This window comes from Alligator mississippiensis, chromosome 3 (assembly GCF_030867095.1).
Source record: "Alligator mississippiensis isolate rAllMis1 chromosome 3, rAllMis1, whole genome shotgun sequence".
Classification (NCBI taxonomy): domain Eukaryota; kingdom Metazoa; phylum Chordata; order Crocodylia; family Alligatoridae; genus Alligator; species Alligator mississippiensis.
The window spans coordinates 158642797-158659249 of NC_081826.1; positions in this window are offsets into that span (position 1 = coordinate 158642797).

The following is a 16453-nucleotide window of genomic DNA, read 5'->3' on the forward strand; positions in this document are numbered from 1 at the left end:
GGCTAGCAGGCCAATCGCTAGCCGCCACGTGTGAATAATTTAGAACTAGCCAATTGCGGGGCACGAATTTGCATACGACGAGCGGGAAACCTTTGCACCGTGCATTTCTGTGTTGCAAAGGAAATGCACCCTGCAAAGATCGCTGCAAAGTGGCGGGAACACTCCCCTGCACACGGGTTCTCTGCACAGCAGAACTCCTCTGTGCAATGAAGTTGCAAACCCACGGGGATAATTCTAGTGCCGAAGCACACACACAAAAAAATCAGACCTTTGGGTCATGACACACCGCATTGCAGAGTCCAGTTGGAGGTAAACAAGTCAAGTGTGCCTGCTTCTGGCCCATACCGGTGCACAGTACTCGTCTACAGAATATGCAAGGGCCAATGCTCATGTTCATAATATTGATGCCGATATTCCCCAGCTTGTACTTTTGGGATCAAATTGACTTATCTTCATCTTGGCAGCTACCTGCTTCAGGTAGGCATGGAAGGATAACGTGTGGTCCAGGGTACACTTAGCACAATGGTTCTCAAGCTTTTTTGTATCAGGACCCATTTGTAAACATTGATGGCCTGTCCTGACCCAGTAAATAGTTTAGTAGAAAACACGCAAGTATTTTAGTCCCAAAATACTTATTACATACTACAAGTTAAAGCAGCTCAACAGTCTTAGAGACAGAAATCAACATCAACAGGAAAACATTAACAGCAATATCAACATGTGTCCCTCCATTACTCCCAAGTGACTTTTATCATTGTGCAATTTGCTCACTCTGGACGCGCAGCCCCCCAGACCTACTGATGCCCCTCACTTCCAAGCCACAGCCCCCTGGCGCTGCCAGTGCCCCTCACTCTCAGCCCACTGTCCTTTGCTCCCTGGGTCATGCTGGTGCTCCTCACTCCTGACCCACAGCCCCCTGCCCCTTCCCAGCACCACTGAAGGGGGGCCCCAGCTGCCCCCTTTCCACCCAGGCCACAGTGAGGCAGCTCTGGCTTGTGTGGATGGTGACAGTGAGTCCATCCCTGGCACGGGCTGGAGGGAGGAGGAACAGAGGCCTGTGTCACCCCCTTCCCTGGGCTGGGGCTCCCATGCAATGCCAGGGGGCCTGGCCACAGGCTCCCCAGAGAGTGTCTCTCAGCTGCCTCACTCCTGTGAGCATGGACACCACCCCGACGCAGCTGGCCTGACCATGAACCTGCCCACTGCCCCCAAAGGGTCCCCATGCCCTCTTCCCCTGCTGGAGAGGCAGGTGCCCCTCCCCGCCCAGTGCCTGGACACCTTCCTGCAGGCACTTCCTGCAGGAACATGCCCCTCCTCACACACCCATTCTCTCCACACACCCCTGCCACACACACACACCCTGTCCCCACAGTCCCCTGGACAGTCTCCAAGCCATAGCTCTTCCCCCCCATCCCATAGACTGACCTGTATCCAGTTGCTGGGGATGCTCCCACCACCCTGCCTGGTAGTGGCAGGAGGGACTTGTATAAAGATTGATGTCATTTTCTAGTTTAATTGATGATTGACCTCTTGTTTGGTGTTTTTGTTGAGAGGTACTTTTGTATTGTCTTCCAATTTGGAAGGTATGGAGCCGGGATGGAGTTTTGGGGTCCGATGGTCTGCTGGATTAGCAGCTCTGAGGCATCATAATAGGGCCCAGGCACATCGAGTAGTGTGTGAAGTCCAGACCTTCAACATATTCAATCCACCTTTGGCATCTGACTGAATCCAGAGACTCTAGCAGGGCCGTTGGAACCTGTGGGTTGCCTGACTGGAGCAGGTCCTGGGTCTTTTCAGTCCAGCAGGGAGTATATTCCTCCTGGAAGCCCCAGGGGATACTCTTTGTGGCAGCAGCAGTCAGAAGGCCAGTAAACCAGTGATACCATTCCAGTGTTGCAGAGATTCGGGTCACTACTTTTTCAACAGCTTCCCTGTAGCAGATCCAGTCAGCTTTGGCTTCATAACCCCATTTGCTGCATAACTCCACATAGAGCAGTGGCTGTTAAAGTCACCAAAATACAGGTCTGTGAGTACTGGCTTTGGCCATTCCAAATTAGGGGCTTAGTATACATTGGTAATATGCAACTCCCCTATTTTGATGGCAGTGGTGAAAGTAGTTTTTTCTTCAGTTGGGGGTAAAACATCAAAATCTCTGATGGTGTTCTTCACATATATAGCTAAGCCATATTTTGAATAGTAATGCCTAGTTGTAAGGTTGTATCCACTGTGACAGCTGAAAATTATGTCTGTGTGATAAAGGTGCTTGCTGAAGGCTCTATGAAAATTAGACCAAGTGTTTTTCTGTCATTTGTTCAAATATTAAGCTATATGTTGTTGCTAAGAGCCTAGTTAAAGTCTAAGATGCAGTAAGGCCTTGTATGAAGTAAAGCCTAGTAAATTTAGCAAAGTCTTATAGAAGTAATGGTAGGCCCTGTGGCATAGTTAAAATTAACCTTATCAGAGGAATGCAAGGCTTGTACTGCTATTGGTCAGTCTAAGGACAGTTAAAGTAAAAAAGAATCTGAATGGCTGTAAGTTATCAGCATAGCTCAGAAGTTATAAATTGGCTGGCACATCTGGAAATCATTTAAAAGGAAGATGCATCTCTGTAAAATAAGTTCCTAATTTAAGATCAGCTGCCGGCCTGGATTCAGTGGGCCCGTGGATCTGGTGAAGCCCAAGGATTGAATACCGGGGTCTTTCTTGGTACCCCTTGGACAGTGCTGACTGGGGACGCCTGACTTCGCTGAGCTTTGTGGAAAGAGAAACTTGTTGTACATCAGGCATCAGAGGGGACTGCTGATAAGTTGCCAACATGTATTATTATTGTCTGTCCTTGTTTTGTTATTTACGTGTAGTTGTGTGTTTGTTAAGTCAATAAACCTTTCTTACCTTTCTACCCCCAACCACACTCTCAATCCCGAACCCTCTGCAGGTGGCTGGGACAATCCACATATTCAGTAGTGGCTGGCCTGTTGGTCATTGGAGATGTGGGTTTCTTTGAACACAAGGATATTGATGTTATGTGTCTTCAGCATATTCACAAGATATTTGCACTTCTTCCTGGGAAAGTCCCTCACTGTTGAGTTGGAGGGTCCTTATTTCAGGACCTACCTGGCATATTGCTTGACCTCACTCATCTTTAGGCCAACTTTATACAAGGTATGTTTACACTGAACAATATGCCTGGCAGAAATAGCTAAGCTAGCTCCGAAGACATTACTTTAGATCCTGGAAGCAGTGCAACTCTGTTAGTATGGTGACTTAGCTAGTTTAATGTTCCCTCCTTCTTAACATGGCTACTTAGCCTGGACAGAGCACTGTGCCAAACTGGTTATATTGCTTCTAGTACCTGGTCACTCTCTCAAGTTAGCTTGGGTATCTCTGCAAAGCACTGCTTTACTTCATGTAGACATACCTGTGGAGGCCTGATCTAGTGTCACGGGCTCTTTATATGCTATTAAAAAACCAAGCTATCCCTCTGAAAAAGCATAAAATGGACTCATTTTGTACCTAGTAGCTCCCTATGCATCATCCATTGTGCAACTCAAACACTTGCACCTTTTCCCCACAAGTTGGACTTGCCTCTATTGCAGCATTACTTATTGCTTGAATACCAGTGGCCACAGCCTGTTCCCTCATAAAGGATCACTTATATGAAAAATGACGAATTGAGCAAACTAGAATGAAATGTGCTGAAAATATAAAGCTGGAGAATGATCTTTGGCTGTGCATCAAAGAGCATTAAGATATTCTGAAGTAGATTCCTCTTGCTCTCTGGGTTTAATTCAGATGGGATTTTCTAACCACAAAATCAGGCTTTTTACTATAACTGTGTGATTTCCTTCCTGCAGTAGTTGGGAAGTCTCAGATTCAACCCAGGCAATGAAAAGACATAAATTGGTCCAGGATGTGTGTTTGCTGTGTAGATGATACCAGAATTTGCTGCTGCTGAAAATATCCTATTCACTGGCCTGTTGTACCTGAGTTGCACTATTCTCAAAGAATTCTAGCAGATGAGACTTGATCTCCTTCTCGAGATATTCCTGCTGTCTGTTCTTAATCAAGTCATGCTTTTCTAAATATTTTCTCTCTTGATCTCTTAAAATAGTTTCCCAGGCTGTCTCCATCCCTGACACTAACCTGATCCAGGCTGTGTTCCTCCTCTATTATGTCTCTGTCTCTTTTTTTCTTTTTAAAGAACAAATGTCTGCCTTATATTATTCCCTTTCTAGTTTATAAGAGATCTCTCCTAAATGTAGTGGACATGTAGAAATGGTTAATGAAGCTTCTTTGACTTTTGTTTTTCATTCTTTTTTTGAAATCTGGAAAGCATTTCATCACCTAATCTCATGCGTTTAACCTGTTACTAGCACACTTTCTGAATCTTCTTCATCTCTTCCAAAAAACAAAGGCTTTATTTGAGCAAAAATATAACCTACCAATGTCTAAATAAAATAGAAGAACTCTGGCTGTAAAGTTAGTCAATTTCTGCTAACAGTGGCTGCGCAGTGGAATCTCAGGATATGTCTACATTGCACAAAGAATTGCCAAATAGAGATAGCTTCTAAGGAGCACAATATTGGAAGCCCAACAAGAAACTGTCCTGACATGATGGAAGCACAAGAAGAATAGCAAGAGACCAATGTGGCTGCACAAGGAGCTTCTAAAATGCCTCAAATGCAAAATGAAAGCATACTGGTAATGGAAGAATGGGCAGGTTGCCAAGGAAGCATACCAGGAAATAGCAAGAACCTGAAGGGACAAAACCAGGAAGGCAAAGATAAAGAATGAGCTGCACCTGGCAAAAGAGGTTAAGGACAACAAGAAGAGGTTCTATAAGTTGGCCAGAAAAGAAGGACCAAGGAAACTGCTGGTCCTCTGTTAACAAGCCAGGGGGAACTCCTAACTGAAGATGCAAAGAAGGCAGAGCTACTCAACAGCTACTCTGTCTCCGTCTTCACAAAAAAATTAAGCTGCCAGACACCTAAGGATTCTCTGGGGAAGAGAGGGGGTAAGCTGATGGAGGAGATAATAAAAGAGATGGTCAGAGAGAGCTTTTGTTGAGTCTGAATGAATTCAAGTCAGTAGGGCCAGATGAACTTCATAGACCTGATGATCTCGTGAGGTTGCTTCCAGCCCCTAACATCTGTGAATCTATGAATCCCAGGATCCTGAAGGAACTGGTAGAGCACTTGGCAATGACCTTTATGAACTCATGGGAGATGGGCCAGGTACCAGAGGACTGGAAAAGGGCCAATGTAGTACCCCTCTTCAAAAAAGACAAGGAGGACCTGAGGATCTGCAGACTGGTTAGCCTCACCTCCATACCTGGAAGGTTACTGGAGCATATCCTAAAGAAGGCCATTTGCAAGCATCTGGAAAAGGAAAAGCTGATCACAAACAGCCAGCATGGATTTATGAAAAACAAATCAAGTCAAACAAACCTGATCTCCTTATTTGACAAAGTAACTACATGGGTGGATGAAGGGAATGTTGTGGATATAATGTATGTCTAGACTTCAGCAAAGCATTTGACAAGGTCCCACGTGGCCTTCTCATAAACGAATTGGAGAAAGGTGGACTGAATAAAACTACTACAAGGTGGATAGTTAACTGACTCAATAGCCACAAGCAAAGGGTAATTATGATGGGGTCCATGGCATATTAGCAGGTGGATTGATAACTATAGCTGCAAGCAAAGGGTAATTATTAAGTGAACCATGGCAGCATGTCAGGAGGCTTCAAGTGGAGTCCCACAGGGGGCTGTCTTGGGCCTGGTTCACACGTTTAACAATTTGGATCAGGGCATAGAAAGCTTCTTGAGCAAGTCTGTGGATGACATGAAACTGGGAAAGATTGTGAACACAGGGGAAGTTATGAATGGAATTCAGAAGAGTCTTGAGAGATTGGAAAGTTGAGCAAGAGCTAACAGGATGAAGTTTAATGAGGACAAATGAAAGGTGCTACACCTTGGGAAGAATAATCAAAAACACACATACAAAATGGGTGACACCTGGCTGGATGGTAGCTCTAAGGAAAAGGATTTAGGAGTAGTGGTACACCACAGACTCAATATGAGTCTGTAGCATGATCCAGCCGCACAAAAGGGAAATGTGGTTTTTGGGTTGCATCAATAGAAATATTGGGTGCAAGATATGGGAAGTGATAGCACCTTTCTACTTGGCACTGGTTGATAGTACATTTCTACTTGGCACTGGTTAAGCCTCATCTGGAGTAGTATCATAGAAAATTAGGTTTGGAAGGGACCTCAGGAGGTCATCTAGTTCAACCCCTGCTCAAAGCAGAACTATCTCCAACTAGATCATTCCAGCCACGGCTTTTTTGAGCCAGGCCTTAAAAACCTCCAAGAATGGAGATTACACCACCTCTGGGTTCAGAGTTTCACCACCCTCCTAGTGTGAAAGTTTGTCCTAATATCCAACCTAAACCTCTCTTGCTGCAACTTGAGACCATTGCTCCTTGTTCTGTCATCTGCCACCACTGAGAACAGTCTAGCTCCATCCTCTTTGGCACTACCCTTCAGGTAGTTGAAATCCCCTCTCAGTCTTCTCTTCTCCAGACTAAATAAGCCCAGTTCCCTCAGCCTCTCCTCAGAAGTCATGTGACTAACCATTTTCATTGCCCTCTGATAGACTCATTCCAATTTGTCCGTATCCTTTCTACAGCAGGGAGCCCAAAACTGGAGATAGTACTCCAGATGTGGTCTCACCAGTGTTGAACAAAGGGGAAGAATCTCTTCCCTTGGTCTGCTAGTATGGCTCCTAGTAACGCCCTCCAGTATGCCATTAGTGTTCTTGGCAACAATAATACATGTTTGGCTTGTATTCAACTTATTGTCCACTGTCATGCACAAATCCTTTTCTTCAAAGCTGCTGCTTAGCCAGCCGGTCCCCAGCCTGTACTGATGCATGGGATTGTTTTGTCCTAAGTACAGGGTTTTGCACTTGTCCTTATTGAACCTCATGAGATTTCTTTTGGTCCAATCTTCCAATTTGTCTAGGTCTCTCTGAACCTTAGCCCTACCCTCCAGTGTATCTATTACTCCCCCCTGCTTATCATTTGCAAACTTACTGGGGGTGCAATCCATCCCATCTTCCAGGGCATTGATGAAGGTATTGAATAAAACCAGCCCCAGGACCAACCCCTGGGGCACTCCACTTAATACCAGCTGCCAACTAGACAGCGAGCCATTGATTGCTATCCTTTGATACTGTCTGACCATCCAGCCAGTTTTCTATCCACCTTATAGTCCATTCATCGAATCTGTACTTCTTTAGCTTGCCTGCAAGAATGTTGTAGGAGATCATATCAAAAGCCTTGCTATAGGAAGGAAAGGAATTTCACATCAACTGCTCTCCCCACATCCACAGAACCAGTCATCTCACCAAAGCAGGCAATCCGGTTGGTTCCCACATCTGCAGAGCCAGTCATCTCACCACAGCAAGCAATCTGGTTGGTCAGGCATGACTTGCCCTTGGTGAATCCATGCTGACTGTTCCTGATCACCATTTCTCCTCCATGTGCATGGAAATGGATTCCTTGAGGACCTGCTCCATGATTTTTCCAGAGACTGAGGTAAGGCTGACCAGTCTGTAGTTCCCCAGATTCTCCTTGCCATTCTTAAAGATGGACACTATATTTGCTCTTTTCCAATCATCCAGGATCTCTCCAATCTCCATGAGCTTTCAAAGATAATGGCCAGCAGTTCCACAATCACATCAACCAACTCTTTCAGCACCCTGAGGTGCATCATATCCAGCCCCATGAACTTGTACACATCCAGCTTTTCTAAACAGTCCCTAACCTGTTCTTTCCCCACTGTTGGCTGCTTACCTCCTCCCCAAACTACTGCCAGGTGCAGTAGTCTGGGAGCTGATCTTGTCTGTGAAGACTGAGGTAGAAAAGGCTTTGAGTACTTCAGCCTTTTCTGCATCTGTCTGTAGGTTGCCTCCCCTATTCAGTTAAGTGACCCACACTTTTCCTGATCTTCCTCTTGTTGCTGGCATACTTGTAGAAACCTTTCTTGTTACCCCTTATTTTCTTGCCAGCTGCAACTTCAGTTGGCCTTCCTGACTTCATCCCTGCATGCCCGAGCAATATTTTTATATTCCTCCCAAGCTGTTTGTCCATGTTTCCACTCCTTGTAAGCTTTCTTTTTGTGTTTAAGTTCACCAAAGAGTTCTCTGGTAAGTCAAGCTGGTCGCTTGCCACATTTGCTATTTTTCCTGCACATTGGGATGATTTGTTCCTGTGCCCTCAGTAAGATTTCTTTAAAATACAACCAGCTCTCCTGGACTCCTTTTTCCCTCAGTCTGGCCTCCCAGGGGATCCTGCCCATCAGTTTCATGAGGGAGTCAGTCTGCTTTTCTGAAGTCCAGGGTCCATACTCGGCTGCTCTCTTTTCTTCCTTTTGTTAGGATCCTGAACTCGATCATCTCGTGCTCACTGCTGCCTAAATTGCTGTCCACTTCTACATCTCCTACCAATTCTTCCCTGTTTGTGAGCAGCAGGTAAAGAAGAACATGGCCCCTAGATGGTCTCCAACACTTGCACCAGGAAGTATTCTCCAATGCTTTCCAAAAACTTCCTAGATTGCCTGTGCACTGCTATATTGCTCACCCAGCATATGTCAGGGTGATTGAAGTCCCCCATAAGGACCAGAGTACTATGTCCAGTTTTGGGCTTCACATTTTAAGAAGGATGTGAGAGGGTCCATAAGTGGACAACAAAGATGATCAAGGGCTTCAAAAGCAATTTATATGAGGCTAAAGGAGCTAGGCATGTTCAGCTGGCAGAAAAGGCATTTAAGAGGGGACATGATAGCAGTCTTCAAATACTTGAAGGGCTGCCATAAAAAAGAAGGAAAGCACTTTTTCTCTTGCTGCAGAGAGGAAGATGTGGACCAATGGCTTGAAGTAAATTTAGATTGCATATCTGGAAAAAAGTTCTTCACTGTTAGAATAGTGAGGCAGTAGAATAGACTGGCTAGGGAAGCTGTGGACTCTCTATCATTGGAGGTGTTCAAGAAGAAGCTGGACAGCCACTGGTTAGGAATAATCTAGGTGTAGCTATGCCAGTTTTTTCTGAGGTGTTTCCTATGCTTCTGGGCTTCGCTAATTGCTCCCACCCTTCTCCCGTGTTTTACTATATGTGTCAGAGTGTTTTGAAGCCTTCCCAGAGGCATTGAGAAGAGGTGCACTGATACATCAGTCTGATATCGGATTGGTACCGATATAAAGAAAATTGACTATATCAGAAATTGGCCTGATGTGGCTGATAATTTGGATGATAAATGGCCAAATCGCAGTGCAGTGCAGTGCAGCATGTAGGCACTGAGGAGCATAGCTCAGTAGCTTGGAGAGTTGCGTCCAGCTGGTAAGTCTGTTGTGGTGGAAGGGGAGGGAGGAGAGAAGGGGTGTGGGGGACAGATCAAGGTGCCTGTGGTGAGGGTGGGAGTGGGGCTGGGGCAGGCGCTGCCCAGCCAGGGTGGGGCAGGTGCAGGATGGAGCCACAGCTCATCCAGGGGTGAGGGGAGAGTGGTCTCCCAGCACTGTGTGCACCCCTGGAGGGCATGGGAGGGGTGTGCTCCCAGATCTGTGCAGGGCGGCACGGGGCTGCAGCTGGAGGCTGGGGCCGGGGCTGCACCGGGTTTTTCCTGGCGGGGGCTGGGCAGGGCTGTGCTCAGGGTGAGTGGCGGCAGCATTGGGGGGGGTTTGTGGGGGGCTATGGTGAATTTTTGGGTGGCTGTAGACCCCCTGTAGCCCCCCTCCCAGCTCCACCACCGCCTAACCCAAGTGCAGCCTGGCCCAGCCCCTGCCCGGAAGAGCCCAGCACAGCCCTGGCCCCAGCCCACACCAACAGCCTGCCCCCCCCCGCAGATCTGGGAGGCACACTCCCTCCTCATGCCCTCCTGGGGTGTGCACAGCAGCAGGAGTCCCCACCCACCCACACACACACATTCTCCAGATGAGCTGCTTGTGGCTCTGTCCTACGCCCTGGCCCAGCTGGGCAACGCCGGCCCCAGCCCCAGCCCCACTCCCTCCCTCACTGCGGGGGCCTCCATCTGCCCCCGCCATGCCCTTTCCCTTCCGCCTCCCCTTCCAACACAACAGACTTACCAGTTGGATGCTGCTCTTCAAGTTGCTGGGCTGGTATCAGAAATCAGATTGATATTGGCTGATAGGTCTCCTTCGGCTATCGGTATCAGCCCCAGAAATCTCTATTAGTGCACCCCTAGCATTGGGTGTTGGCTACTTCAACTGGGGTGTGGTGATTCTCCTGTTAGAAGCAAAGTTGGATGTTCCTGGCTAGAGGGGCTTGGCCCTCAGCCCAGGGTCAGACCAATCACCATATCTGAGGTCAGGAAGGAATTTTACTCAATGGTCAGTTTGGTACAGACTGTGGGGGGTTTTGCTTTCCTCTGTAGTGGTGGGCATGGCCTTCTACCTGGGACCTCTTGAGCATATATTGAAAACATTTTATAGAAGCAGAACATTGGCTGCAGTGGTTCCCCTTCTTTACCTGTGGCAAATTAGGGTATTAGGTCTACATTGTGTCAGGGTTGAAGGTAGTCTTATGTAGAGTTTAAATTATGGCAGTATAGGATGGTTTGGATAGGGATGATCCTGCCTCAGGAAGGGGTTGGACTAGATGACTTCTTGGGGTGCATCCAGATGAGTGTGCACATATGCTTTGCGCTGCCACAAACCTATCTGTGGTGTCACAAACCACACACACTTAAAATTTTGGGAAAAATTATCAAGAAGTCCATTGGTGAGAGACTGGAAGAAGGCACAACGTTGAAGGATAACCAACATGGTTTCATTGCAGACAGGTTGTGTCTGACCAACCTTCTGTCCTATGATCAAGTAATGAACCACTTAGATGTGGGAGATGCGGTTGATGTCGTATACTTGGATTTTAAAAAGGCCTTTGATATTGTCTCTCATGTTGCTCCTATAAAAAAACTGGGGGATTGTGGGCTGACAGAGTCCACAGTCAGGTGGGCTGGGAACTGGCTAGGGGGTTGAACCCAGAGAGTGTTAGCAGGCAGGTCTGTACCATCTTGCCGGGAGGTGGCCAGTGGTGTCCCACAGAGTTCGGTTCTTGGCTTCAGGCTGTTCAACATCTTTATCAATGATTTAGGTGAGGATGTGGAAAGCATGCTGGCCAAGTTTGTGGACAATACTAAGTTATGGAGAAAAGCGGTCACACTAGGAGATAGGATGCAGATCAAAGCAGCCCTGAACACACTGGAAAGGTGAGCGGAGTGAAACCGGGTGCAGTCAATAAGGATAAATGCAGGGTGTTTTGTCTGGGGAGAAGTAACCAGCAACATGAATGTAGGTTAGGAGGAGATGTCCTGGCCAGCACAATGCCTGAAAGGGACCTCAGGGTTATGGTTGATTACAAGATGAACATGAGCTGCCAATGCCACGCTGTAGTCAACAGAGCTAATAGCATAGTGGATGCATTAGCCAATGCATTGTGAACAGGGCTAAGGAACCAATACTTCCTCTCTACTCAGCACTGGTGAAACCTCAGCTGGAGTACTGTCCAGTTCTGGGTGCTGCACTTCACAAAAGATGTTGAGAATCTTGAAAGGGTTCAGAAATGGGCCACAAAGATGATTAAGGGCCTGGAGGACAGACCTTATGAGGAAAGACTAAGGGATCTGGGACTGTTCAGCCTGGGGAAGAGAAGACTGAGTGGGAACTTGGTGGCCATCTATAAGTATGTAAGGGGTGAATATCAGGAGCTGGGAGAAAAAAACTGTTCACTAGGGCACCCAAGGGGAGGACAAGGAGCAATGGCCATAAATTGTTAGAGGATGCTTTCAGTCTGGATGTAAGGAAGAACTTCTTTACAGTAAGGGTGACCAGAATCTGGAATAGACTTCCCAAGGATGTGGTGCAGTCCCTAACCTTGGAAGCCTTCAAGAGGAGACTGGGCAGACACTTTTCTGGGATCATTTGCTCTCAGCAGTATTCCTGCTTAGAGCAGGGGGAGTTGGACTCGAGGATCTTTTGAGGTCCCTTCCAGCCCTTGATTTCTATGATTCTATGATTCTATGCACATGCACGTTTGTCATACTGCTAATTTGCAGTGTGATGGGATTTGTTTTGATACTAGGAGATCCTGGTGTCAGAAAAAAACACACCAGAGAAAAACAGGGCAGCATATATGGCAGCAAAACTAGAGCCTGGCCACCCAGAGCCACACTCCGGCTGCAGGCCAGGCTTCGCACATCCAGATAGCCATGCTGCAGCCCTGGGAGGCCCCCAGGACCCCAGGTAAGGTTGAGGTTTCATAAAGCCCTATTTCTCTATGACTATGACTCTATAGCCAAGTTAGCTTTGAACAAGCTAGCTCAGGTATTAAAAGCAGGATAGCAGCAGTAGCACAGTGCTCTGCCTGAGCTAATATAACCCACTGGGCAGAGTGCTATGCTAATCTAACTGCACTGCTTCTAGTATCTCTTTAGTGCTGCACTGCTCTGTCCAAACATACCTGCCTTAGAAGGATCTGTTACTTGGCTGAGGTAACTGTGTAGCATCACCATGGAGCTGGGCCTACAATGGCACACAGTGCCTCAGCTGCTGCTGGACATGGTCCAAGGAGTGGCAGGTTGTAGGGGGTCTCACTGGTCCCAGCCCCAGATGTCAACCACATCACTATCACCGCTTGTGTCAGGATCGGCCTGGAGAGGTTCCCTAAGGATGCCATACAGGCCAAGTACATCAGTGACCTGAAGGCAGAACCTGATCAGGGCAAAGTCATTGAGGTCACCTCAGGGTGGGATACCAGCAATCATTTCATGCTGTTTGGGAACTTCACATGCTTTGCAGACTGGAGCTTTATCCACTGAGCCTATCTCAACTACCTCCTGCTCAATAATGCTGTTCACTGTGGGCACTGAGACAAGAGGTGCCAGAGGTGCAAATACAAGAGGGAGACACCGCCCCACATCCTGTGTGACTGCAAACCTCATGCGAAAGTGTGACAACTGCATCACAAAGCCATCCAGGACCTGCTGGTGAGGGCCACCTCAGCATCAGCTGTGAGCCATGCTGTCCCAGGTTGCAACAGCCAGCTATGCCTAGACATTGTTGTAATGGATAAGGACAGTGAAAAGGTCCTGATGATTGATGTGATCATCCAATTTGAGAATTGGTGACAGACTCACCAAAGCCCAGGAGCAAAAGCTGTCTAAATACGAGCTGTTGGATGATGCCCTTAGGGAGAAGGGGTATAATGTGATAGTGCAGGTGCTGATCATTGGGGCACTTGGAGTGTGGGACCCAAGCACCAAGAATGTCCTGCAAGCTTGATGTATTTACCATGCATGCATTGGAACTTCTTAACCCCCTGTGCCCTGCGCTAACATAGACTGCATGACAAATTGCATGTCCTAGACTGGGCGAATGCATACCCCTTATCCTATCTATATCTTATCATGACTTACCTTAGCCAACCCCTGGCCTGCAGCTATAGCTTTGCTACCTCTCAGACCTCATCTTTTCGTCCTCCTAGATCTATTAGGTATTTTCATTCTTCTTTTTTCCATAAATCCATCGCCTACTTCTTGTCTAGTTCTCACATCCTGTCAGAAATCCTACCCCAGTTTATTCAAACCCAAATGTAAGGTATCTTTGACTGAGAATTTCAACTGTTGCAAGGTTTTAAGTTTCTTGCCTTCCACAATGCTACATGAAAACTCACTACAGCTTTTCATACTCTTTCTCCATCTTTCCTCTGGGCCCCAACCCACACTCTGCACAGAACCGTTTCTAGCTTGAATCGACTCTAAGCACCCAGGCACTGTAGGAATTTTTCTGCTTTCCCCCAGACCATTCTGGTAAACAGACATTCCTGCATCACATGTCATAGGCTTTCTTTCCCATGACATATTTGTTGGCATTCAGCTGTTCTACATAGACCCCAACACTAATGGAGTGCCTGTATTGGTACAGTCCGATGTGCCAGCAGCCACCTTAAGTTCTGGTGCTGCTTCTGCAAGCCCTTTCCAAACTGTCTGTGCTTCTTCCCTCATGAACCTCCACACTGGGGTTAAAGTCTCCTTTTCCCTGACCCAGGCTTTGATTTTTTTATGGTGCATCAACTATGTTGTGGCTACTGTCTGCATCTTGTACAAATTCACAAATTTTACAATCTTTTCATACATTGGTGGCATTGTCCAGGCCCAGGGCCATGAGAGTGACCTTTTACATTCATTATATTTATGCAATAATGTCCCAAGGGACTAGCCCGTTTGGTGCCCCCTTTTATCCCTTCTGTGCAGCACAGGCTGACATACTTCACATAAACAAACAAAAAGACATCTGGGAAGTAGGGCTGTGCAAAACAGCACTGTTTCATTTCGACTTCTGTTTCGCTGTTTTGACAGGACAATTTTTCGTTTAGAGTTCCATTTCATTTCATCAAAACAGTTTCGCTGTTTTGACACTGTTTCGTCGTTTTGCCCATAGGCTATAATGGATAGCACTAAACTGGCAATAACTTTCTCAGTTCTTGCCCGATTTGGATGAAACTTGCATGGATGGTAGATCCTCCTGAGGCCATGAAACCTGCCAGCTTTCAAGGAGATAGGTGCAGGGGTTTCTGGGAAACTGCACCTCAGGCTGCTGACAAGCAAAACTAGTGACATGGGTGACAGAAAGTAGGCCAGTTTCATAGATTTCATAGATTTCACAGACATTAGGGCTGGAAGGGACCTCGGAAGATCATCAAGTCCAGCCCCCTGCCCAAAGGGCAGGAAGTCAGCTGGGGTCATAGGATCCTAGCAAGATAAGCATCCAATTTACTCTTGAAGGTGTTCAATGTAGGTGCTTGAACCACCTCCGATGGCAGGCTATTCCAGACCTTGGGGCCTCGGACAGTAAAGAAATTCTTCCTTATGTCCAGGCTGAAATAGTCTTGCAGTAGTTTATAACTGTTCAACCTCGTCATCCCTTGGTGTGCTTTGGTGAACAAATGGTCCCCCAGATCCTGGTGAACACCCTTGATAAACTTATAGGTGGCCATCAGATCGCCCCTGAGCCTGCGCCTTTCCAGGCTAAAGAGCCCCATGGCTCTCAGCCTGTTGTCATAAGGTCTGTTTTCTTAACCTCTGATCATGTGTGTGACTCTTCTCTGGACTCAAGCTTCTCCACATCCTTTTTGAATTGTGGAGCCCAAAACTGGACACAGTACTCTAGCTGCGGCCTCACCAAGGCCGAGTACAAGGGAAGAATGACGTCCCGGGATTTGCTTGAGAAGCATCTATGGATGCAAGCCAGCATTTTGCTCGCTTTACTAGCTGCAGCATCACATTGAAGGCTCATGTTCATCTTGTGGTCAATGATGACCCCCAAGTCTCTTTCTTCCATAGTGCTATCCAGCATAGCACCGCCGAGCCTATAAGGATGCTGCAGGTTTTTCCTCCCAAGGTGGAAAACCTTGCATTTTTTGGTGTTAAACACCATCAGGTTCTTGTCCGCCCTTATGCTGAGCCTGTCCAGGTCAGCCTGGATTGCCCTCCTGTCTTCAGGTGTGGATGCTCTGCCCCAAAGTTTGGTGTCATTGGTGAACTTGGCCTGTCCACTTCTGACTCCAATGTCCACATCATTAATGAAGAGGTTGAACAATATGGGTCAGAGCCTTAGGGGACCCCACTGGTCACAGGGCACCATGACGATTGACTTCCATCAGTTACCACCCTCTGGGTCCGACCATGGAGCGAATTTCTCAGCCAGCGGATCGTGGTGGGCCCAAGGCCACAATTGGCCACTTTCGCCAAGAGGTGATCATGGGATACCAGATCGAAGGCTTTTTTGAAGTCAAGATATATGACATCAATCTCTTCTCCCTTGTCCAGGTGATAGGTCACCTGGTCGTAGAAGGAAATGAGATTGGTCAAGCAAGACCTACCCACGACAAACCCGTGCTGGCTATCCCTCAGGATGTTGGCGTCGGCCAGTCCATTAAGGATGGCCTCTTTAATAAACTTTTTTAAGACCTTCCCTGGGATAGAGGTCAGGCTGATGGGCCTATAGTTTGCCGGATCCACTTTGCTCCCTTTCTTGATGATAGGCATCACATTGGCCTTCTTCCAGTCTTTGGGCACTACACCAGAGTGCCAAGAGTTCTCAAAGATCCGTGCCAGAGGCTGGGCTATGATGCTCGCCAGCTCCTTGAGTACCCTGGGGTGTAGATTGTCAGGGCCAGCTGACTTGAAGGTATCCAGCCTGTCAAGGTGTTCCTTTACGAGATCAGCATTGATGGAGGGCAGGGGATCTCCCTCACGCGGACCTCCCTGTCCTGTAGTGGGCATGGGCATCCCATGGGGCTGATGAAAGACTGACGCAAAGTACCCATTTAATAGGTTTGCTTTTTGCTGGGCATCAGTTGTCAGTTGTCACACCTGGTT